We start from the raw sequence: 23605 nt of genomic DNA on the forward strand, positions 1-23605 counted from the left end.
GAAAGCTCTCTAAGGATTTGGAATCTGTTAAGAGCTGATAATGGAGGCAAGGTTTCCAAAATTCAGTTCTTTGCTTGATAGCTCATTAAAAAGAAAAAAAAAAAAATCACTGACAACAGCTAGGGTCAGTTTTCCTTGAAGTGATAGTCTTACTTGATGTAATGTTGAAAAATGCTCACCACTCAGTTTTTCAGTCATGGTCCCAATTCAAGATAATGCCCATGAAACACATGGTGTTATACTTTGCCTTTCAATTGCTGTGATAAATACCATGCTCACAAGCAACATGGGGAGTAGTGGATTTAGTTTAGCTTGTAGGTGACAGCCCATGGCTGAAGGAAGCCAAAGCAGGCACTCAAAGCATGAGCTTAAAGCAGAATCCACGAAGGGGCACTCTTCATTGGCTTGCTCAGCTCCCTTTCTTATACGCCCACCAGCTCAGGGATGGCACAGCCCACAGTGGGTTGGCCATCCTACATCATTTAGCAATTGAGAAAGTGCCCCATAGATATACCACAGGCCAGTCTGATGGAGGCACTTCTTTAGGGGGAGGTTTCTTCTACCCCTAGGGGTATGTAAAGTTGACAGCAGAAGCTAACTATGACAAGTGGCTAGTTCATCATATAACCCAAGTGCTTACATGGGTTTTTCTCTGAGATAAAGTCATTATGGCAGAAGTGAGTTGTGTTCATTTCCTACTCAACACCAAGCTTACTAGAGAGATGGGGAAGAGCTGAGACCTAATAAAGTTCCTATTTTTGAAACTAACTTATCAAGGAGCCTCTTAAGTAAAATTGGTGTTTTCTCTTTAATCAGTGGCGCATGGAGGCGAAGACTATGATAGCTACCAGGACAGTTGGTGTTACCATCTTGATTTGTGTTAACATCTCAGCAGTTGGTCATCATCTTTTTTCTGAAAATATCAGAATCAGAGAAACACACACAAAAAACCTCTTTGTACTATTATGAAGTCAATTTAATCCTCATGGACAGCTTTCTAGGGCTTTGGGGACCCCCAGGGCTCTGTGGGCCATTCTTTGTGAACTCATGGTTTTGAGGACTTGACCTGCCAAGGAGACAGAGATACACACTCCTGCAATTATCATTCTTTGACAGGCTTTGATGTTGAGCATAGGAGAGTCTCAAGTATCAAGTGATGGGAAGTCAGGAGCCTTCAGTGCTGAAGGACATCCAGTCATAAGATGCCCATCAGTCTCAAAGATAGGATAGAAAGGCTTTCCCAGAATGCATGTCCCTAGGCTGAAGGCATAAGTTTCTAGGAGCTCTGTCCTCTCTGCTGCCAGTGTTCTATTTGTTCCTTCCTAAGGGATGAACGGTTATGCCTGGACATATATGGACAGATAAGAACGGGATTACCTTATGTTACCATTTTCATTTATTTCATATAAGCCTGGTTGGTTTGAGCCAAGAATGAAGTTTCTCATCCAAACCGGGACATAAAGATTAACCTCAGAGCTGGCTACGGTGGTGTACACCTGTAATCCCAGCACTTGGGAGACCGAGGCAGGTAAATTGCTGTAAGTTAGAGTCCAGCCTGGTCTACAAAGCAAGTTCAGGACAGCCAAGGCTACACAGAGAAACCCTGTCTCACCCTTGCCCCCAATAGCCCCAGGCTTTTGTTTTTCTTAAGTTCTCTGAAGCACCCAAAGGACGAGGCTGTTTTTTGGGGGAAGTCTGACAATGACAGCAAGAGAATCTGTTGATGTATGTGGATTTTATTTTATTTTTGAGACAGAGTTTCTCTGGGTAGCCTTGGCTATACTGCACTGGCTTTGTAGACCAAGCTGGCCTTGAACTCACAGAGATCTGCTTGCCTTGGCCTCCCAGATTGCTGGGCTTATGGGTGTGCACTGGCAAGCCCGGCTCCACATATGGCTTCTTAAAGACTGATCTCAGAGTTCAGAGGGGAGTATCAGTGGAGTCTAGAGGTTTTGGAGCTAGTACAAAGGAAGACTGTATGAGGTGATTGGCTGACTGGGCAAATGGCTGTGCGCAAAATGGCTTCCACTCAGCCCAATCTTGACTCCTTGGCCAGTGTTAGTTGGCAACGAGTTGAACAGCCATCTTTTAGGGTGTACGTAAGAGGTGACTGTGGTACAGGACTTGAAGGGAAAGGCTTCTTCCCATTAGATGGCCCTTAGCTCCATTTCCATCTTGAAAGAGCTTGTCACCAGCTCCAATACTAGCTCTGTGATCTTTTATACCACAGCTTGATTGCTTATAAGGTGGGGATAATGCTTACACAGCAGGCTTTGGTAGATTAAATGGATTAGTTAAGTGTAACGTGAATGTTTAGGAAGAGGTGTTGTCACAGAGTCAAAAAGCTATTGCTGTTGTTGTCATTGTTAGATCATTTCTCCAAATTATCTCAAAACCTAAAGAAATAGAGATGGTTTATTTCTGATGAGGCATAGTTTTCACAAAAACAAAATGATTCTCATGCAAAGATAAAATGAATACACATCAAAGATTTTGTTTACTTTATTAATTCATAAAAATTCTTAAAATGTTAACACTGAATCAAAGAGCATTTGAGGAAGTAGGTAGTTTGTAGGTGATGTAAGGATGAAATATAAAATAGATTAATGCCATCAAAGCATAGATTATAGCCTTTATGCCAATAGATATTAGGGGATAGAAATTATTGGCAACCACACTTAAAATAATTTAAATGTCAACCTGCTCTCTGCAGAATTGAAAAATAGATATGGCAGAGGGACAAATGCAGTACCATGCTGAAGGGACCCTGGTAGTCTTCTTTCCAATTTCAAAATTGTGAAGAAAGTTTAAGGTTGCTCAAAAAAATGACAGCCTTGGCTTAGCTCAAGCTTGACTGTAGAAGGGTCTCTGGCAGTTAGATAAGAGCCAGCGTTTCTCAGGAACTTGTAAAATGGGTTCCCCGTCTTCCAAAAGGAGTCATTTCCTTGCCTCAGGCAGGAGGGACATATGGCTGTCCATTGACTCATACCTGTGGTTGCTCATCAGAGTCCATGCTAGCCTCTAGGCTCCTGCAGGTCCTATTTACAAGTACCCATTATACATTTTGAAGTCCACGCTAGCATCTTGGCCTCTCACAGCACCCACTGCTACCCTAAACTCCCAGGCTGTTGCAGTTAGCAGGCTGCCTCCTCTCCAGATACACACTCATTTTGTATATAATGGCAAGGTCTCTTGTCCCATCCCCTGCCCCATCCCCCTGATAGTCTCTCACTCTTCTTGCAGATAGCCTTGGGTATATCCAGTCTGCTTCAATGTCTCTCTTCTCTAGACTCTTCCAGATGCCTCTGGATGTTCTCTCTCTCTTACCCACAATACAAACCTTCCTCCTCATCATGGAGTGACCATTTTGTTCTCTTCTTTAGTGTGTCCTCACATATATCTGTGGAAGGAGAAAACTATCTTGCAAGAAGCCAAATATCTTGTGTAAGATTCTAAGACTAGAAACAGTAGAGGTAGAACCTAAGCACCCACCAATCCATGCTTTTCTTAAGTGCGATTGCTCCATTAAATGAAAGCCCCTCCTTCAGGAGATAACAGTAGAGGCTGTAAGTCTTGGTCTCTGACAGAGGGGAAGGGAGAAGGAAACACTTCAGAAAACACACACACACACACACATACTGTTTCAGTTTTGGGGTTGCAACTGGGTTTCCAACCTGCCCACCACTGGTAGAAAAACATCTCCTTTTGAGAAATTTATTATGAGATGAGCTAAATTTGAGAGTATAGTAGAGGGTCCAAGTATGTATGAAATATGCTATTTCTATATTGAAAAAAAAGTTAATTGCCAATTTTGTAACTCACATACCCTTCTTATACTAAGTAATGCAGTTAATTTCTAGTGGAAATTACTTACTTATTATAGTCAGAAAAATATTTTCCAGTTTTTACGAACCCCCCTTTCCTGAGTCACTCTTAGAAAGATTAAAAATTGTCTTAAGAGAAACTTGAAGTAAAGGCAGGTGGCTGCTTCATATTATTATTATTATTATTATTTTTAGCTTTGTCAGAATTTGTCAAAACATGATATAAAGCAAAAATTCACAGAGTGGGGTAGATTTATTTTTAAGCAGACATTTGAGCCAAATGAAGCAGTAAACTAAAAAACTGAACAAATCGCATTAATTGGTTTTAAAAGTAAAATAAAACAAGAAGAATTTTTTTTTATCCCCCCAAACCAACATACTAGTTTAAACCATATCTGGGTCTTACTGAAATGGAAAACTCATTATTTTAGGCACTGGCCAACCAAAGAGCATGCATGTGCTGGACCTAGACCCGCTACACACGTAACAGATGTGCAGCTTGGTCAACATATGGGCCCCTTTGTCTCTGGCTCTGTTGCCTGCCTCTGCATCCCCTTCCCCTAGCTGGGCTGCCTTGTCTGGCCTTAGTGGGAGAGGATGTGTTTAGTCCTGCTGGGACTTGAGGTGCCAGGATGTGTTGGTACCCCTTGGGGGCCTCCCCCTTCTCTGAGTGGAAGGAGGAGGGGAAATGGGGGAGACAGCATGAGGGTGGAATGGGAGGAGAGGAGGGAGGGGCTGGGATTAGGCTGTAAAGTGATTACATTAAAAAAAAAAACAGGAAGAGAGATTATTAGCATGTGCTAAGTGTAATATTCCCTCTCATGGACAGCTCTAGGGACGACAACACAGTCCTCAGCATTCATAGACAAAGCTTCCCCCTGGATAGATAGGGGACAGCTTGTCATAATATAACAGAGCGAAGACTTGTTTCCTCCCTCCTTGTGCGGCCTGCTGCGGAGAAGGAGACCGCGCAGAGATGGTGGGTGCCAAGGAGGGGGTAAAGATGGCTTCCCGTTGCCCCGCCGTTCCCAAGAGCAACTTCCAGGAATAGCCTCAAGTGAACAGTGATCACCTTGGGACGTTTCATTTTTAACTTCCTGTTCCCCTCCCCAGTGCAGGCTTTATCCTTCTCTGGGAAAGCACTTTCAGTGTTCAGATAATTTGATTCACGTGGCCCAGTGAACCCTGAGCATTCACTAATTGCATCAAATACATCAGACCCCACCACTTCCTGTTTACGCGAAGACGTACTTCACAAAGTGCCTCCATCGCTGTATTTATTGGGGTCAGAGGAAGACATTCCTGGTCAGGCAAATTGATCAGCCAGCTGTGTACAAGAATCAGAAAACACGAGAACTCCCTGTGAGGCTGCTCTCGTAATTCAGACACGCCCTGGGATAGGTTGGGACAGGAATAAAGTGGCTACAAGTGGCAAAGGCTGTGAGCTATTAGGCCCATGTTTCTCCCATCCATGAGCATAATGTGACTGCATCAGCTCTCTGCGTTTTCTCCCTCTTCCGGAACTTGACTACAACGAATCCTAAGACCCAGAGGTCCAGGGCATAATTTCTTCCTCTACTTTGAGGTAAGTCCGACCGACAGTGACTTAGGCGCGCACTGTTAGTCTTTCGACTTAGTACCTTTTTAAGTCAAAGTAAATTTCCCTTCAGAAAACCGAGCAGCGGTAAGCGGTTCTGAAGCTCTATTGATTGGCATATATTGCCTCTATATTTCTAGCCCTTTAGTGTATATTAAAGCGATTCATCAAACCAAATGCAAGTACAAGTTGAGAGGAGGCCGACAGGAACATTAAGCTCTCTGTGTCTTGGGAACTGGTCTGTAACGCATCTGCACGCTGAGAAGGAACAAGGCTGAGCGCCACGCCAGCTGACTGGAATTCTGAGATGCACTGCTGTGGACTGCACATTGCTCTTGCATATCGAACCCCGTGCAGCCTACCACAGGGACGAGCTTTGAGAAAGATGCGCTGTCTTTTGCCTCTTCTCAGGGCATCTAAGGAGATCATGTAGGTGGCTGCAAAGGCCGTCCTCATCTTACAGAGCCCCTGAAGAGGAGAGCTCCTGGCTTCGTGGAGTAGCCCATCTTCAGCCTGTCAGGGAACTCAGCCTGTTACTTTGCTGGCACACTGTCCGTGCTATTTTCTGGATGTTTCCTCTTGCTTCGGCTTTCGGTGCTGTCAGTTTCCTGAACTTAGCTCTTGGTAAAGGGAAGGAAGTTTTAAAAACGACTTATGTTCTTTTAAAAAGCTGAGTGTGAGATTCTTCTATAATGTGAGATGAAGCCTCATTTCCCCTAATCATTTGCATATTCCGTTCCCTTTATGTTTATTTCGATGTAAAGCTTGTTTAAAAGTTCCACATTCAAAACACACAGCTCTGCTGAATCCATGAATATCTCCTGACTCTGCTCTCACACTGGGGTCTCTCTGCTCGCACCTATGTCCCCCGTCCTTAGAACCTTTTCTTAAACTTTATGCTGACCACTTCAGAAACTCCACATTGTTGGGCTAAAGCTGTCATAAAGACTGAGAAAAAATGTTTTCTAAAACGTGCATTTCTCTGTCTCTCTTTCCTCCCTACCCCTCTCTCCCCTCATGTGTGTGTGTGTGTGTGCCATAGCATGTGTGAAAGTAAAGGGTCAGAGGTCAGCTATAGGGGGTTGATTTTCTTCTTCCTCCATGTGGGATCCTGGAATGGAACTCTGTCAGGCTTAGTGTCAAGCACTCTCTTACTAGTCCAACAGAGAAAAATTTAGCTTTAGTGATACTTAACCCACAACCCTAATTATTCCTTATACATGAGATGAGAAACTTTCTGTTTTAATAAACAATATTTCCGGGAAAGAAAAGTGATGTTTTTCTCCTCTGTAAAATCTGAAATTATGCCAGAATTGGTTATAATTTTACAATTTCAAAATTGTTTTCTCTGGCTAGAGTGCTCTCTTCTTCAGCTTTGGCTCAAACAATGTTTAGATTTTGAGCCCCGCTGTGCATAAACCTACCTTCGTGGTCTTATAAAAATCTATTTTTAGTAAGATGTGGTGCCCTACACTAGCTATTGAGGATAAAAATATAAAAAGGAAAGGATTGGACTTCTGGGTAAATTGGCATGTGGAAGACCCACCATTAGAACTCAGTGAAAAACAAACAAAAAACAAACAAACAAGAAACAAACAAACAAACAAACAAAAAAGCTAAGATAATACACAGGAAGGACTCATCCTCTGAGGGATGGGGTCATGTGAGACAGACATTAAACCTGAGGAGAGCTCAGCAGGGAGGCTGATAATTGGAACCCAGCTGGAAGCTGCCTAATAAAGCTGCCCAGGAGAGAGTAGCAAAAATTGCAATGGAAGTAATGCTCCTCACACACGCTGGCCTTTTAAGACCAGAAGATCTATGGGGAAGTATGCCAGTCCAAAGAAACTACCAAAAAAATTAGAACCTCTCTCATCACCCCATGCTAGAACCTCATGAAAACCGAGGCTGCACATTTCAAGGCCTGCCACTCTTTTTTGTTTATTTAAAAAGATTATTTTGATTATATTCTTTGCCTTCCCCAACTCCGTTATTCTCCCCAACTTCCTACCCAGTCAACTTCATGTTTCTCCTCTCCCTATATCAAAACAAAATGACAGAGCACAAAACAAAACAAAACAAAAATAAACAACCCAAAGCAAAACAAAAAGCCCACCGCCACACAAAAAATCCACAGAATCTGTTTTATGATAGGCAGCTACCCCTGGCCACAGGGTCTTCCTTGAATGTAGTTGATATTTCTAGTGACAGGCCATTGGAGGAACCTGATTTTCTCTCTTGTAGCGAGTATCAACTGCCAAGTGCATCTTGGTTAGGGGTGGGGCTTTGTGTGCACTTCCTCTTCTCAGGGCTGGGACTTTGTCCAGTCTGAACCTGTGCAGGTGCTGTGCTGTCACAGTCTCCGAGTTCATATGTGTATCAGCCCTGTTGTGTTTGGAAGGTGCTGTTTTCTTGGAGGCATCCTCATCCTCTGGCTCTTAGAATCTTTTCATCTCCTCTTCCATATGGATGCTTGAGTCTTGAGGGGAGGGGGTTTGATAAAGACATTCCATGTAGGACTGAATATGCTCCAAAGCCCTCCCCGCTCCATTGTCCAGTTGTGGGTCTCTGTGGTGGGTCCCTGGTAGAGAGTGGTTCTGCTGGTTGGTGGGGTCAGAAAGGAATGGAGATGGGGTAGAAAAGAAAGGCTGAAAGGCAACTGGAAAGAACTGGGAGGACCCTGGGACCTCACCAAGAGGACGAATCCCATGGCAATGGTTTTCCACTCTTACCCCGCCCCTAAGATCACGTGGAACCTGCTATAGCCAGTTGGGTGTGAGCACATTACCTTTCAGCTCACTGTAGCTGTGCCAGTAATTCACTCCATACTTTGTGATTCTCTCATCCTTGGTCAGAGAAGCTTCTTTTTACAATGAGTAGTGATTCGAGTAGAGACTCATAACTGTTCAATGTGCTCAAAATAAGAGACTTATTATTTAGCCCTAAATAAGATTTATCTGTATCTAGAGGCTCCACCCCTAGTAGAGGAGCTATTGGCAATGGATACTGTCTTCCTTCTGTGGGAGGAAGAGGCCTTTTCTTTGGGCTTCTGTCCCTGGTTAGCTGCTTATGCTTCAGTGGATGGCCCCACACCCAAGCCTGTATTGGACTTAGTGGATTATGGAACAATAAGAAAGAAAGAAAGAAAAGAAGAAAAAAAAAAAGAAGAGGACAGGAAATTGGGAGGGGATCTGGAGGACAAGGAGGGGAGGAATGGACAGGGTATGTGATAAAGATACATTGTGTACATGTGTGACAATAAAAGATTTATTTAGTGAAGGAGACAAATAAAGAATATACAAAGTCTAATGGGTACAGCTTTAAAATGGTTAAAAATTGCTTTAGAACCTGGTGTTTTTTCCCTTTCAGTTTTGCTCTCCAAATAGTCATTTTACTCCATTGCCTTTTAAATGAGGTAAGTTGCCCAACCTCTTGATAATTTGTTTCCTTCAAAACATGTCCATCTCCTGTCTCCTTCCATTAGGACCTATTCTCTGCCACAAGTTGATAAATTTAGTAGAACAAAGGCACTCTTCACTGACAGTGCCTTAATACAGTCTTCTCATCTGCAGCACACTCACTTTTTAGTAGCTGCCTTCAGGGCTATAATCCAAGGATGCTAATGATGATGAGGTACCAGGGTGATGCCTGGGTATGAGTCTTGTTATTAGGATAACTTACTCCATCATTCCTTGGGGTAACTGATGAAGGACTCTTTTGTCCAAGTTCACATATTGACTGTAATTATGAAGCAGCAGCAGTTGCAAATCGACATGCCATGAGACAGATGAACCAGGCCTTTGCTTGGCCTAGGGGGTTCAGGAGAAAAGAGAAAGGGCCTAGGGACAATGGGAAGTGTCTAGAGGCACACTGGAATTCCAATTTGGAAGCCACCACCCAGATTTCTGGAATTGTGTAAGGTTTTACTGACTGGTACCCATTTAGCAAGTGACCATGTCTTTGCCGGAAGGAATGTGAGTCTACCTAAGAAGGTAGTTCTTCTGCCAGTGTGTGCCAGGGTCTACTTCACTGTCGTAGAGTTCAGGATTGCCATCTGCCCTGCCAGTGGGAGAAAGGAACAGATACCATATCATGGTTCTTTGCTCTAAGGAAGGAGTTTTTATGAAGAGAGATTGTAACTCATGTTGATGTAGTGATAATGGTCACCATTATCACAAATTTAAAGACAATAGATTCTCTTTAATGCATTTATCCTTAGAGTAGGAACATTATTTTGTACCTATTATGGGTTGAGAAACTAATATTTATGGACCCAAAGGTATTTTGTTTGCAAAAGCCACATAGTTGAGGCCTCAAACACAACTGCCCAAATAGGCTTTGGACAAGGCACCCGAGGAGCTGTTGTGGCTCTTCAAGCACCATTTCTGAAATGTGGTTCAGGAATAATAGTTAATGAAAAAGAATTCCCAGACCAAACAGTTTTTTTTTTAAAGCAAATATTAGTTTAAAGAAAATGCAATAGAGATCAGTGAGATGGCTCAGTGGGTAAAGGTCCTTGGTACCAACCCTGACTACTTGAGCTCTATCCCATAGGAGCCCGCATGGTGAATGTTGGGGTTCAGACCCAGAAAAAGCAACTGAGTAAAGTAGACCTGGCTTCCAGGCTCTCCCTGAATCCTTCAGTCCCTACCCGTTACAGGAAGAGGATGGTATATTCTGCCCTCTAACCTGAACTTGGCAGCCCAGGGACTGGGCTTCTTCCCCAGAGGCTCTTGACTATACAATCCATACGTTTTGATTCTCTCTCTCTCTCTCTCTCTCTCTCTCTCTCTCTCTCTCTCTCTCTCTCTCCCTCTCTCTCTCCTCCCTCCCTCCTTACCTGTCTCTGCCTCTCTGTTTTTCTCTCTCTCTCTCCCTCCCTCTTTCTCCCTTTGTCTCCATCCCTCTATTTCTCTCTGTCTCTGTCTCTGTCTCTCTCTCCCTCCCTCTCTCCCCCCTGTGTCTGTCTGTCTGTCTGTCTGTCTGTCTGGTCACTTTCTCTCTCTGCACCCTGCTTTCTGTCTGCAGGGCAACTATCCTGATCTCCTTCTGTGATATCGGTGAACGCCCCTGACAGCTACCTCCAATAAACCTGCCTTTATATACTTTTAATTGGCCTTGAATTGGCTTATTTCTTTGGTGGAGAAAACCTGTCGGTGGAAGGAGTGAACCAACTTACACAAGATTTCCTCTGACCTTCACACACTGTTGGTTTTTTAAATTTATTTTTATTTCATGTGTTTTGCCTGCATGTATGTTTGTGTGAGGGTGTCAGGTCCCCTGGAACTGGAGTTCCAGACAGTTGTGCGGTGTCATGTAGGTACTGGGAATTGAACCCAGGTCCTCTGGGAGAGCAGTCAGTGCTCTTAACTGCTGAGCCATCTCTCCAGTCCCACAATGTTTTTTTTTTTTCCTTAAAGAACATAAAACAGCACTCAGTGGCTGAGGCAGAAAAATTGTCAATTGAAGGGTAGCCTTGGGTACCCAGCAAGACCCCATATGAGATGGTGGTGATACATTTAGTCATTCCAGAATGTCTCAGGACCTTTAATATATAATTACATATTATGGGGTGACAAGAAGAGAGATGATAGGGTTCTCATGGTTTACTTGACCATAGAACCATGTCTTATGGGTACATATTCTCCAGAAGACTCTGGGAAGTGGAGTGCCGGGCCTCTGTGGCATGCTTACTCAGTAGAAAGGAGCTTCAGCCAAATTCTGCTTGCTGCTGATGCTAATCTCATAGTTGCTTGGTAACAGCAAATGCTCAGGACATATTGCAGAGTGAATCTTTAAAAACATGATCTAGAATTAGGTAGCTTCTGTGCTTGGCCCAAGAATGAGAACAACAGGCTACTCAGTCTGTGCAACAGGGCCACAGGGTCCCATTTGTGGTGGTGATGGTGGTAGTGGTGGTGGTGGTGGTGGTGTGTGTGTGTGTACATATTCTGTTCAGAATAATTAATGCTGTCAGCTCATATTTTTGAATAGTGTTTCAATGGGACCAGGCACAGTAATGAAACTGATCTTTGCTAGGGGAGCCGAACCACCAAGCCCTCCCATATTCCTTCAGAAAAAGCCCTGCCAAAGAGATATGGGAAAACAGCCATCAGCAAGGTTCCTTTCTTTAAAATGGAGGCAAGCTAGAGCAAAGGTCCCATGAGGAGTGTTTGATGGGAGAGAGGATCTTTCCTGTTTCCTTTCCTGCAGGGTTTCCAAGTTGTGACCTGCCATTGACACACATTACAGAGGCCTCGACTTCAGATAGCTCCCTGGGAGACAGAGCTGGGAGCACGGCTGCTCTGATACCTAGCAGGCAGCTCCGAAAGGGAGGCAGTTGCTTGATGTAGTTTCCTCTCTTCTTCATGGGGTTGTTGATGTAGAAAGTGGGGCAGAATAGCCCCACAACCCAAACAAGACAAAACAAGACGGCGTGTTCATGTAGCTGCTGGGTCTCTCAAGTCAATTCCCAGGCTCTTTTTTTTTTTTTTGCTTGGAGTGACTGCAGGTGGGACACAGCCTTTCATGTGTAAAAGTTTCCTTCAGAGAACTCTGGTCCTTCAACCCAGCCTCTTCACACAGCTCATTTCTATTCATAAGAGGTGCAGTTTTCTTTCACAAAATCCCATTGTGGTTGAATGAGCCTGCTGAGCAGGATGTGCCATTCTTTCTCCAGCTGAGCAGAGCTTGTGATCAAGTTCTCTGTGGGCAGTAATGTTTCCTCAGTCTGCTCTGGAGCCGATCAATAAGGATGGAAGATGCTGCAGTGCATCATGCGATAGTAGGGAGCGAAACAAATAAACAGCCCCCTGGCAGGGAACTCCATCAATTCTTCTTTATCTGTCGGATACAATTAGTTAGCATACAGCCTGTGTGCGCCACAACATGTGTAAGCACATTCATAATAGCACTTATGCAGTTATCTCAGGCTTCTGATGATGAGTTGTAACTATTTCACACAGTAGAATATTATTACATAACAGATATAGAACGAACTAAAGCTCCAAGTAACAGCACACTTCCCTCACAGACACAAAAGAAGCCAAGTACAGAATTCCACACTCCATGACTCTGTTTATATAAATCTCGAGTAGACAATTGATCTCCATTGTTTAATGGTACCTTTGGAATGGTGGCCGAGAGAGAGCATGGGGGATTACTTTGGGGTGATGGTTGGTAATAATTGTTTGGCTCAGTGGTAGTTTCATAGCACACGTTGGTTGAACTATGGACCCAGGTACTAGTGTGTGTGTGTGTGTGTATGTGTGTGTGTGTGTGTGTTGTATATGTAATAGTCCAAAAGCCTACTTAAGTAATATAAAATAATAGACGTAGGGTCAGAATGCTCTGCCTCTGCCTTGAGAGGATGAGTTGCTGGCAGGCAGGCAGAGAAGGGTGGTGGTGGGATATGACACAGCCAGTTCTCTCTTCTAAACTCTCCTAGTGGGAGGGTGAGTGAGGCTACAGGGACATACTATGGACGCCTCCTCCTGAGGATTAGGGGAAATGCATGCTTTCCAACATAATTTTGATTCCAAAGTCCTTGCTTAATCAAGAGCACTAGCTCAAATGTAGCATTTAAAAGTAGTGGCTGGGGATGTTGCTTAGTTGGTAGCTGGATTGCTTGCCTTGTATAGACTAAATCTTGGGTTTAATCCTCCATAGACCAGACTTGGTGGTGACACATGCCTACATTCTCAGAGATCTGGAGGTGGAAGCAGCAGGTTCTCCTCCTCAGCTACACAGTGATTTCTAGTCCAGTCTGAAAGCAAACAAAGCCCTGTGAGTACATATTGTATAGTTTAGCTTTTAGGAAAACTTTTAAGTCGTTGAGTAGGTCCCAACGCTCAGACACACTGTTGATCTCCTTCTAGCTGCTGCCTCCCATTGTGAACTCCCAGAGTTTCACTTCGTCACCCAGAGTCATGAATATGTTGCTAATGGTTTGTGGCTACACATCCACCAAGAGATGAATTGTGCACTTATCTTATGAGATCTGTGTGCGTATTAAAGAGGGCTTAAGCTGGGAAGTTGGCATCTGTTATGCGTATCCTGAGGAATACTTTTGTTAACGCTTCTTGTTTTTGGGTGGACAGGTTTATAAGGCCATGGAGGCTTTCTGCAATTCAAATGAGGAACATTATGTTTTTGATAGAATCACTTGTGAGTGAGGGAACCTCCTTCTGAAATTCTTTCATTACAATGCCATCAAGAAGACAGGGATAGCTTGAAATAACCAGAACACGTGTTCAAAACTCCCAATTCAGCACACAGCATTGTCAGGACATCCCGGTACACTGCCTTGACAGTCTGAGGAGACTCAGCATTAACTTTATCGAGAGTGGATTCCTAGGACATGCCTAATTTGGGAGAAATCTTTCAGCTCGTAGAACTTGCTTAGTTGAAGTTTCATTATGTCTAAAGTTGCTCAAGTCTGGTTCAGATATTGAAACTGCAATTTGCCAGCTGTGGATGGAGGAAGGGAGCAGTTTCAAAGGAGTAGATCAGGTCTAGGTCACCTTTCAAGGCCAAATGAGATTTTTTATTTTTATTTTTAAATTTTAGTTTGTGAGGTAAAGAGATTATTGAGATATATGCAACATGAAGAAACAAAACATATTGGATTTCAATAATTACAATTGTTCTGGGAGAGTTACAAAGTAAATTTTAGGTTTAGATTTCTTTTCTCAGTGGTAACCCCTCCTTTTCTCTTGTCTTTGGTTCCACCTCCAACACAATGTTGCTCTAGGCTTGCTATCTTTGAACATGTACATTCTATGTCCATCTATCTGTTTTTTTTTTTTTTAACTCACTCACCTACTCTGTTGATGAACTAGAATCAACCTTAAGGAAAATGTAGATTTGTTTAATGTAGCCCAGGGATTTCAACACTTTGGAGGCAGAGGTTATTGATGATGAAACTCCAAATCAGTTGTCTGAAGAGAAGATAAAAGGCAGGTGTTGGATGTAGATCAATCAGCACCTGGTGATTTCTAGACTTAATTGTGGAAGTAACATTTTACTTTTGTATTCTTTTGTTGTCTAGTATAAAGAAGTTTCCGTTTTTGGGCTGAGGAGAGGACTCTGTGTTTAAAGCACTTGCTGAATGAACCTAAAGGAAGAAGTATAGATCCTAGGAACCTATATAAATGTCGAGTGGGCCTGCCTGTAATTTCGGCATCAGAAAGCAGAGGGGATGCAATGTGACACTCAGAACGAGCCAGTTATTGAGACAAGTGTTATCAGCAAGTTCCGGGTTTGGTGAGAGACACTGCATTGAGGAATAAAGTAGAAAAGCTGTGACGACCATTCTTGATATCAACCTTAGACCTCCACATGTCCTTGCACACACAGGTGTGTCTGCACATGCAAGAATTAATTCATATACACACATGCATATTACACATATAGGTAGAGAGAGAGAGTGAGAGAGACAGAGACAGAGAGAGAGAGAAATTGAGTAAAGGATAGAAGTATGTTTCTGCCACAAGTTAGATACTAAATGACCATTCTCATGACAGACTTGAGCTATTCAAAGCCAGTGGTTTTGCCTAGCTAGCCACATGGTGCCATTGTCTTTGTACTTGAGTGTAGCTCTTTGCCTGTATGTTTCACCAATAAGGGAAACAAAACCAGAAGGCGAGTAAGAAAAAGCACAGTTTTTGGTGATAAGAAAGCAAGGTTGGTGTGTTAGTTTACTTTCTGTTTCTCTGCTAAAGACTATGACCAATGGCAAGTTGAGGAGGAAAGGGTTTATTTAGTTTACATTTCCAGGTGACAGTTAGTGGCAGCCAGGAATGGAAGCAGAACCAGGGAGAGATGCTGCTTTCTGATTTGCTCTCTACAACTTGCTCAGTTTGCTTATATATACCACCCAGGACTTCCTGCCCAGCTTGGGAGGCACTCATTTTCTATATAAGACATTAATCAGTAAAACAGCCTGTAGATTTGCCTACTAGCAATTTGATGAAAGCAATCCCTCAATTAAGGTTCCCTCCTTCCAGATGACTCTAGCTCATGTTAGGTTGACAAACAAAATGAAATAAAAACAAAACAAGCTCACCAGTGCTTGGCTAAAAGGAGGCCACCAGCAATGCACAGGCATAGTTGACCACCTGAGGAGTGTTAGCTTTCTGTGACTTTCTAATCTCAGAGGCTTAAGTTCTAGAGTCTCCCTGGAAAGCACATCTCCAGTCATGCTGGCAGTTTCAGATGGTAAGGCCAGATGGCTACCAGATGCTGGTTTTCATCAGCATATTTCAAATCGTAGGTGGTAGCGTTATTCCATGAATCCACTAAAGCTGTCTGGATGCCATTCTATTGGTTGCAAAAGGGAAAGTCCATCCTTTTGGTTAGATCTAGAAAATGAAAAGGATTATATTGCCGTTTATTTTAAAATATTTACTTGTCAAAGATCGACTATAAGGGAAACAACATGATATGCGTATATAATATACACTACCTAAGTCTATAATCACGCTCACCACGTCTGTTATATATAACCATGCCTACTGTACATAATATATTATATATAATGTTGCTTACCACAGTTAAATTAACTCACATGCCAATCACCACCCATTTCGAATTTTAGATCTTTATAAATTCTTCAGTTTAAGCCAGGCGTGGTGGCGCACGCCTTTAATCCCAGCACTTGGGAGGCAGAGGCAGGCGGATCGCTGTGAGTTCAAGGCCAGCCTGGTCTACAAAGTGAGTCCAGGATGGCCAAGGCTACACAGAGAAACCCTGTCTCGAAAAAAAAAAAAAAAAATCTTCAGTTCGTCCCTGAACTGTTATAACTATTTTTTTTTTTTTAATCTTTTGTATCCTTTGGTGTTTTTACCTATGACTGAATCATTGAAAGAGGGACCACGGGAGGTTATAGAATCAATTCGTGTTTTGTGTCCTCCAGTTGTGATGTGATTCATCCTCTCAGGATGCTCAATCACTAACTACAAGTGATGTGTTGGGCATCTTGACTCAGCGGGATTCCCATAAGATGTGAGTTTTCTCCTATCTCTCCCTTTACATAAGCTGCTTTGAATTGCTTTGGATTTTTGCGTCCTTTAGCAATATCTTGTGTAGGTCCTGTAAATCTGCAGCCATTTTCAGGCACTGAAAACTCCCGTCTTATTTGCTTTATATTGAAACTTCAATCTCACATCCAATTTACTGCTGATCTTCCCCCTGCACCCACAGACAGCTAAGCCTTAGTTGGAGAGATTTGTGTAAGCAGGTGGTGTGAGTAGCCACAGTCTGTTCATTTTTTTCCTTTTTTTGAGTTTTAGCTCTTCCTCAGGTATAACAGGGAGGGGTCATGCAAAAACAAAACAAAACATGGCTTTTTGACTTTTTTATTCTATGGCTACTGCTGTGTTCCTTCCCCGCCTATCCATGACTGCTGTGTGGCTGGCAACCAAGGGTAGGTTCTGTTTAGTGTCTGAGTAGAATCTTTGGGAGGCATAGGCAGGAGCATCTTCAATGCAGAGCTCATTGACCTGGGTGCAGGAGGGGAGAGAATTTGTACTGCTTCATAGTCTGTTGGCCTTTGTCCTTGTGGGCCGGTGGTTCTGCATGCTGGCTGCGTATTGCAATCCCCAAAAGGAGCCTCTACAAAAATACCCATGTTTGGGAAAAAAACCACAGAAATCCTGTCTGCTTCAGTTGGGCTGAGGTCTGGGTACTTTTGGAAAACGTGGCACCTCATTCCAATGTGCAGGCAAGCTTAAGAAGAACTCATGTGGTTTGCTGGGAGTGGAAGGCTGATAGTACCACTTTGTTAGTGAGCGTTTCTTGGTGGCTAGTGTGCTTCGTGATGCAGGATACACCAAGCATTGCTGACTTTCTATTCTCTATTGCCCGAAATTCACAGCCAACAGGAAAGCTCAGCCAACAGTGTCTGCTGCCCTCTTTGAAAGTCTCCCTGGTGCCTATGCTATCCTGGCATCTATCCCTGCGCAGAGTAGGTTCACAGAAGAGCTACAGTTGCCTCCACAGGCCAAGAGGCTCAGATAACACAGGCAATTTCTACGAAACTATACTTAACTCTAGCAATTTCTGAAGCAGTCTGGAGAGATCATAAGCTCATAACAATGCCTGCTTCTCCAACTAAGATTAATAAGTGTTTCCTTAAGAAACCACAGACACATTCAAGTGACATTTTCTTTCCTTTCATTTCCCATCTCTCCTTTCTCCAACACATTTTACTAGCACCTCCAGTATTAAAATAGTATCTTTGTTACTGAGATTTTTGTCAGTTCTTGTTACTTACACTATCCATGAATTCATTATCCTTTTGGTCTCTTGACATAACATAATTGTTTCTATAGCAACAGATTTTAATATCAGAAACTGAGATGATTTCAGGTGAAGAATAAATAACAAGAGCCAACAAACTTAGAGGGACCAAGTATACTGCTCCAAATGCAATGAAAGCCATGCTGAAAAGACACGATTCAATATTGAAACAGAATTATCCCTAAATAGAAATTCCAATTTTTCCCATGAATCATCAGCAGTTCCTACAGTTTTTGATATGAACACCACCAAAAAGGAAGCAAATTTCCTGACAAAATTGCATGAGGTTCAAGATGGGAGCATTTTGACCATTTAAAGGTATTTGCTTGTAATTATGTAAAGCAGAGGACTTGCTGATAGCTACTACTAACATTGGGTATATGGCATTATATTCTGACCCTTAGGCTAAGCAGAGATCAGTGGGTGCTTAGAGGTATTATTAGGTAATGCTTTGAAAACTCTTTTCTTTCCATCTTTCTTCCCTTCCTTTTAAATTTAATTAATTTATTCAGATTACAACTAAATTATTTTCCCATCACTTGTATCCTCCCTTTCCTCCCTCCCTTCTGCTTTTACCCTATTCCCTTCCCCTATGTCTAAGACTGAAGGGGACCTCCTCCCCCACTATATGGTCATAGGCTATCAAGTCTCATCTTGGTAGCCTGCTTATTCTTTCTTTGAGTGCCATCAGGCCTCCCCACCAAGGGGAGGTGGTCAAATATGGGGCACCAGAGTTCATGTCAGAGTGAGTCCCCGCTCTCCACATAACTGTGGAGATCCATCTTTCTTCTGAAGGGGATCAGGGTACAGTCCTTTGGCATTAGGGTTATTTTGAGCTAAGTAATTGAGAAACAGCATATGCAAGAAAGCCTCTGTGCCTTCCCTACCATTTTTGCCTGAAGAGGAGCATAAATATTTAGAAGACAGTTTGGCAACATGGCTATCCAGCAAAATAATAGTAGTACCCCAGAACCCCCCTCCACAGGACCTGTGATGTCTCCACCATGGTCTTTTGACCATGTTTACAGTGCCAGCCATGAATTTCCTCTGTAAAGCAGGCCTCATATAACTAATCAGAAAATAATTGGTTATACCCATAGAGAGTTTCCTTCTCCCACATCCTCACCAGCATATGCTGTCATTTATTTTCTTGTTGATAGCCATTCTGACTGTGGTGCGGCAGAGTCTCAAAGCAGTTTTAATTTGCATTTCCTTGGTGGCTAATGATGTTGAAAACTTTTAAAATGCTTAATAGCCTTTTGTATTTCTACTTCTTCTTTTGAGAATTCTGTTCAGTTCTATCAGCCATTTTTTTTTATTGGATTGTTTATTTTCTTGGTATTTAGGGCTTTTTTTTTTTTTTTTTTTTTTTGGTATATTCTAGATATCAATCTTCTGTTGGGTGTATAGCTAACAATCTTCCCCCCGCCCCCCACCCCATTCTGTAGACTGTCTCTTCACTCAAGTGACAGTTTCCTTTGCTGTGCAGAAGCTTTTTAGTTCCAGGAGATCTCATTTCATGATTATAGTCTTTATTTCCCAAGTGATCAGAGTCCTACTTAGTCCTTGCCTATGGCTATATCTCAAAGTGTAGTCCCTACTTGTCCTCTATCAGCTTTGCTGTTTTGGGACTTATGATGATGATGTTCTTGATCCATTTGGAGCTAATTTTCATGTGGGCTGAGAAGGTAGAATCTAGTTCCATTTTTCTCCTTATAAATATCCAGTTTTCCTGGCACATTTGTTGAAGGCACTGAATTTTCTCCAATGTAGATTTTTGGCATCTTTGTAAAAAATCAGGTTGCTATAAACACCCGATATGGCCTTGTTCCCGAGTCCTCTCCTCTATTCCATTGTCCTACAAATCTGTGGTTTTCTTGTGTCAGTATTATGCTGTTTTTTGTTACTATAGCCTGACAGTATGACTTGAAGTCAGGCGTGGTGATTCCTCCAGTGGTGCTCTCTTTGCTCAGGACTTCTTCTGTGCTTCCATATAAAGTTTAGGATTGGTATCTCTTGACTTTCTTTGACCTGTCAATTCTGAGCAATGACACAGAGACTTATTAATAATTTTGAAAACTTAAGCATTCTAGCTGGACAGACTCCCAGCTAGCTCATACAAATTAACCCCAACTATTCCTGGCCTATGTCCTCCCACAGGACCTCTCACTCAGTCTCAGCACCCGTTCCTTCCCCCTCCTTGTTCTGCTGGTGAATGCCCGCTCCTCTCAATTCTCCCCTCCACCTCTGCCAAAAGTCCCGCCTTTCCTCTCCTGCCCAGCTATTGGCCATCAGATCTTTATTAAGCTGATCAGAGGTGAAGAAGATGTATGTTTAGAAACTACTGATGTGGCTGGTGATCCATAATCACAATACCAACATCTGGCAAGTACTCAGCTCTCTGCTGGCACAGAAACCAACATTTGAATAAAACCAAGGCAACCTTTACACAGTGCACAAAAAGATTATCCCAACAGATTGGCTTTTCTATTTCTGTGTAAAATGTCACTGTAATTTTTATTGGAATTACATTGGATTTGTAGATTGCTTTTGGAAGGATATCCATTTTCATAATATTGGTTCTGACCCATGAGCATGAGAAGGCTAGTGTATTTCTCAATTTCTTTCTTTACCATTTTAAAGTTTTCATTGTATAGATCTCTTAAATCCTTAGCTATGTTTATTCCAAGGAATCAATCAATTAATTAACTAATCAATTAATTTTGAGACTGTGACTGAAATTGTTTCCTTGATTTCTTTTTCAGTAAAGTTTTCACTGGTATATATGAAGGCTACTGATGCTTTTTAAGCTGGATTCTGCCAATCTGATGAAAGTGTTAGTTCTAAAAGTTTTCTGGTTGAGCCTTTAGGACCTCTTAGGTACATAGAGTCATATCATCTGCAAATAGAGGTACTTTGATTCTCTCTCTGTCTCTCTGCCTCTGTCTGTCTGTCTGTCTGTCTGTCTGTCTCTCTCTCCCTCCCTCCAAGACAAAGTTTCTCTATAATAGCCCTGACTGTCCTAGATTCACTTTGTAGACCAGGCTGGCCTTGAAGTCACAAACATCCACCTGCCTCTGCCTCCCAAGTATCTGGTTTTATGTTGAGATCATTGATCTATTTGGACTTGAGATTTGTGCAGGGTGATAAATATTGTTCTATTTGCATTTTTCTACATGCAGACATCCAGTTAGACCAGCACCACTTGTTGAAGATGCACCCTTCCCCATTGTATAGTTTTGGCTTCTTTGTCTGTAGTTATGTGGGTTCATTTCTGGGTCTTTTATTCAATTGCATTGATCAACCTGTGTGCTTATATGCTAATACCATGCAGTTTTATTACTATTGCTCTTTAGTACAGCTTGAAATCAGGGATGGTGATACCTAAAGAAGTTCTTTTATTGTACATGGCTGCTTTAGCTATCCTGGGTTTTTTTTTATTTTCCATATTGAGTATTATTTTTGCAAGGTCTGTAAAGAATTGTACTGGAATTTTCATGGGAATTGCATTGAATTTCTAGTTTGCTTTTGGTAAGATGGCCATTTTTATTATGTTAATCCTGCCGACCCGGGATTTGTCTCTGTCAAATTTTGGTTGAAAGCCCATTTCATTAGGTATTAGAATGTCTACTCCAGCTTGCTTCTTGGGTCTATTTGCTTGAAAAGTCTTTTCCAGGGAGATCCAAGATAGTGACACTGAATACTCACAGTATCTGATCTGCAGGACAGAGACTAGACACCTGGCTGGAAGCTACAGTCCACAAGACCTGGAGAGCCCTAGGTGAGCGGAATCTGCACAGTGCAGAGCACAGGTGGATCCAGCCTCAGGCCATCCAACTGGCCCATGGAGGAGGAGTGCCCAGTCCCCAGAGTCTATACCTGTACCTGCGTGTGAACTGCAGCTGTGCTCTATATCACAGACTTGGTATCTGGGACTGAACTGTGGGTGGTGAAGCACCAGAGTCTGGAGCTGCTGGCCCGGGAAAAACTCAAGAAAATGGGTGGATCTGACCTCTGACTGCCCCAGAGTCCACAGAAAGCCCCAGGGGCCAATGACCATGTAGACACAATATCGAAATCCCAGTGTGATGTGCCTTACCTGCTCTCTTTCTCTCTCCCTCTCTGACTCATCTGTGGGCCACACAGAAACAGCATCAGTGACTGATGGTCCAAGAGGAGCCAAGAGTATGGATCTGGGATAAATCTGATTTTGGATCATCCTGCCAGTCCATGGAGGGACCCAGAGCCCACATGGAGCCCCAGGCAGCTCCATAGCCTCACTCTCAGATTGACTGATCTAAGGCGGCATGGCCTGAACAGATTGGACAGAAACCTAGCTAGCCACCCCAGTGAACTGTTCCCCCACTACACACACATGGGAGAAACTAAACAGGCCTGAATGGATCTGGTGGAAGCCTAGCCAGCTGGCACAGGCCATCAGGAGATGCTACGTTCTCTCAGGACAAACTGAACCAGCCTGAGGGGATCAGGCAGAAACCTAGCCAGCTGCCCTAAGCCAGGGAACCATTCCTACAAGCTCAGGTAGAGCCTAACCAGCTGTCATAGCCCAGCAGGAGTTCCTGCACATGCTAAGATGGGACTGAACTGGTTGGGCTGAAGCCTAGCCAACTGCCACAAGCCAGAGGGCTGTATCTGCTTTCTCAGGCCAGACTGAAACTAGGAACCATGGCTTGGATGGATCAGGCAGAAGACTAGCCAACTGCCATAAGCCAGCAGGGGTTCTGGCACTCTAGGGTGGACCAAGTTTAGGCCCCCAAAGCCCCAGTGTCTGAGGGCAGGGTTTTCAAAACCCAGCCAAAGGCAGGATAACCAGCTTTATCTACACTACCTCAAATTGATCTTTGGGCTGCAGAGCATCAACACCTGCCTCTGCTAACCCATTGGGGAGCCTAGGATTCGGAGAAAAGTCCTTGGGGCTGAAACCAGGTCACCTGTCTGATCCAGGGAAGGGTTCTGTGGTCCCCACAGGTGAGGACCCTCAACCTATAGACACTCACCAACAAACTGCTTTCAGCAACCATTGAAGGACACCAGAAACTACCTCTCAAAATCAGAGACAGCAAGATGACTAAAAGTCAGCATAAAAACATGAACAACAAAAACCAAAACAATATGGCATCTCCAGATCCCAGCTATCCCAAAGAAGTCAACCCTGAGAACTCAAACACAATTGAAGCATAAGGATATGACCTCAAATCCTTAGTAATGAAGACGATAATGGAGAAAATGAATAAAATCCATAAACAAATGTAGGAAGATGCAGCCAAACAGATTGAAGACCTTAAAGAGGCCTATAGAGAGGCACTGGAGGAAATTCACAAAATATAAACCAGTAGATGAAGGAAATCAATAAAATAGTTCATTATCTGAAGATCAAAATGGAAACAATGATAAAAAGCAAAGACAGAAGTAAGCCGGGAATGAGAGAACTTAGAGAAGAAAGCAGGAAATGCAGAGGTAACCTTCTCTAACAAAATTCAAGAGATGGAGGAAAGAATCTCGGGCGTAGAAGATACAATTGTAGACCTTGATACAACCATCAAAGAAAATGTTAAATCTGAAAGATTCATGACAGAAAACATCCAAGAAATCAAGGAAACCATGAAAAGATGAAACCTGAAGATAATAGGCATTGAGGAAAGAGAAGATGCTTGGCTCCAGGCCCAGAGAGTATTTTCAACAAAACCATAGAAGAAAATTCCCCCAATTTAAAGAAGGAGATGGAAATAAACATACAAGAGGCATACAGAACACCGAATAGAATAGACCAGAAAAGAAAATCCTCTCACTGAGAATAGCTAAAACAATGCTGTACAATAAAAGATGCTCCGAAGGAATCTCCATACCTGATCTCAAGCTGCAC

This window comes from Acomys russatus, chromosome 30 (genome assembly GCF_903995435.1).
Source record: "Acomys russatus chromosome 30, mAcoRus1.1, whole genome shotgun sequence".
In the NCBI taxonomy this organism is placed as follows: domain Eukaryota; kingdom Metazoa; phylum Chordata; class Mammalia; order Rodentia; family Muridae; genus Acomys; species Acomys russatus.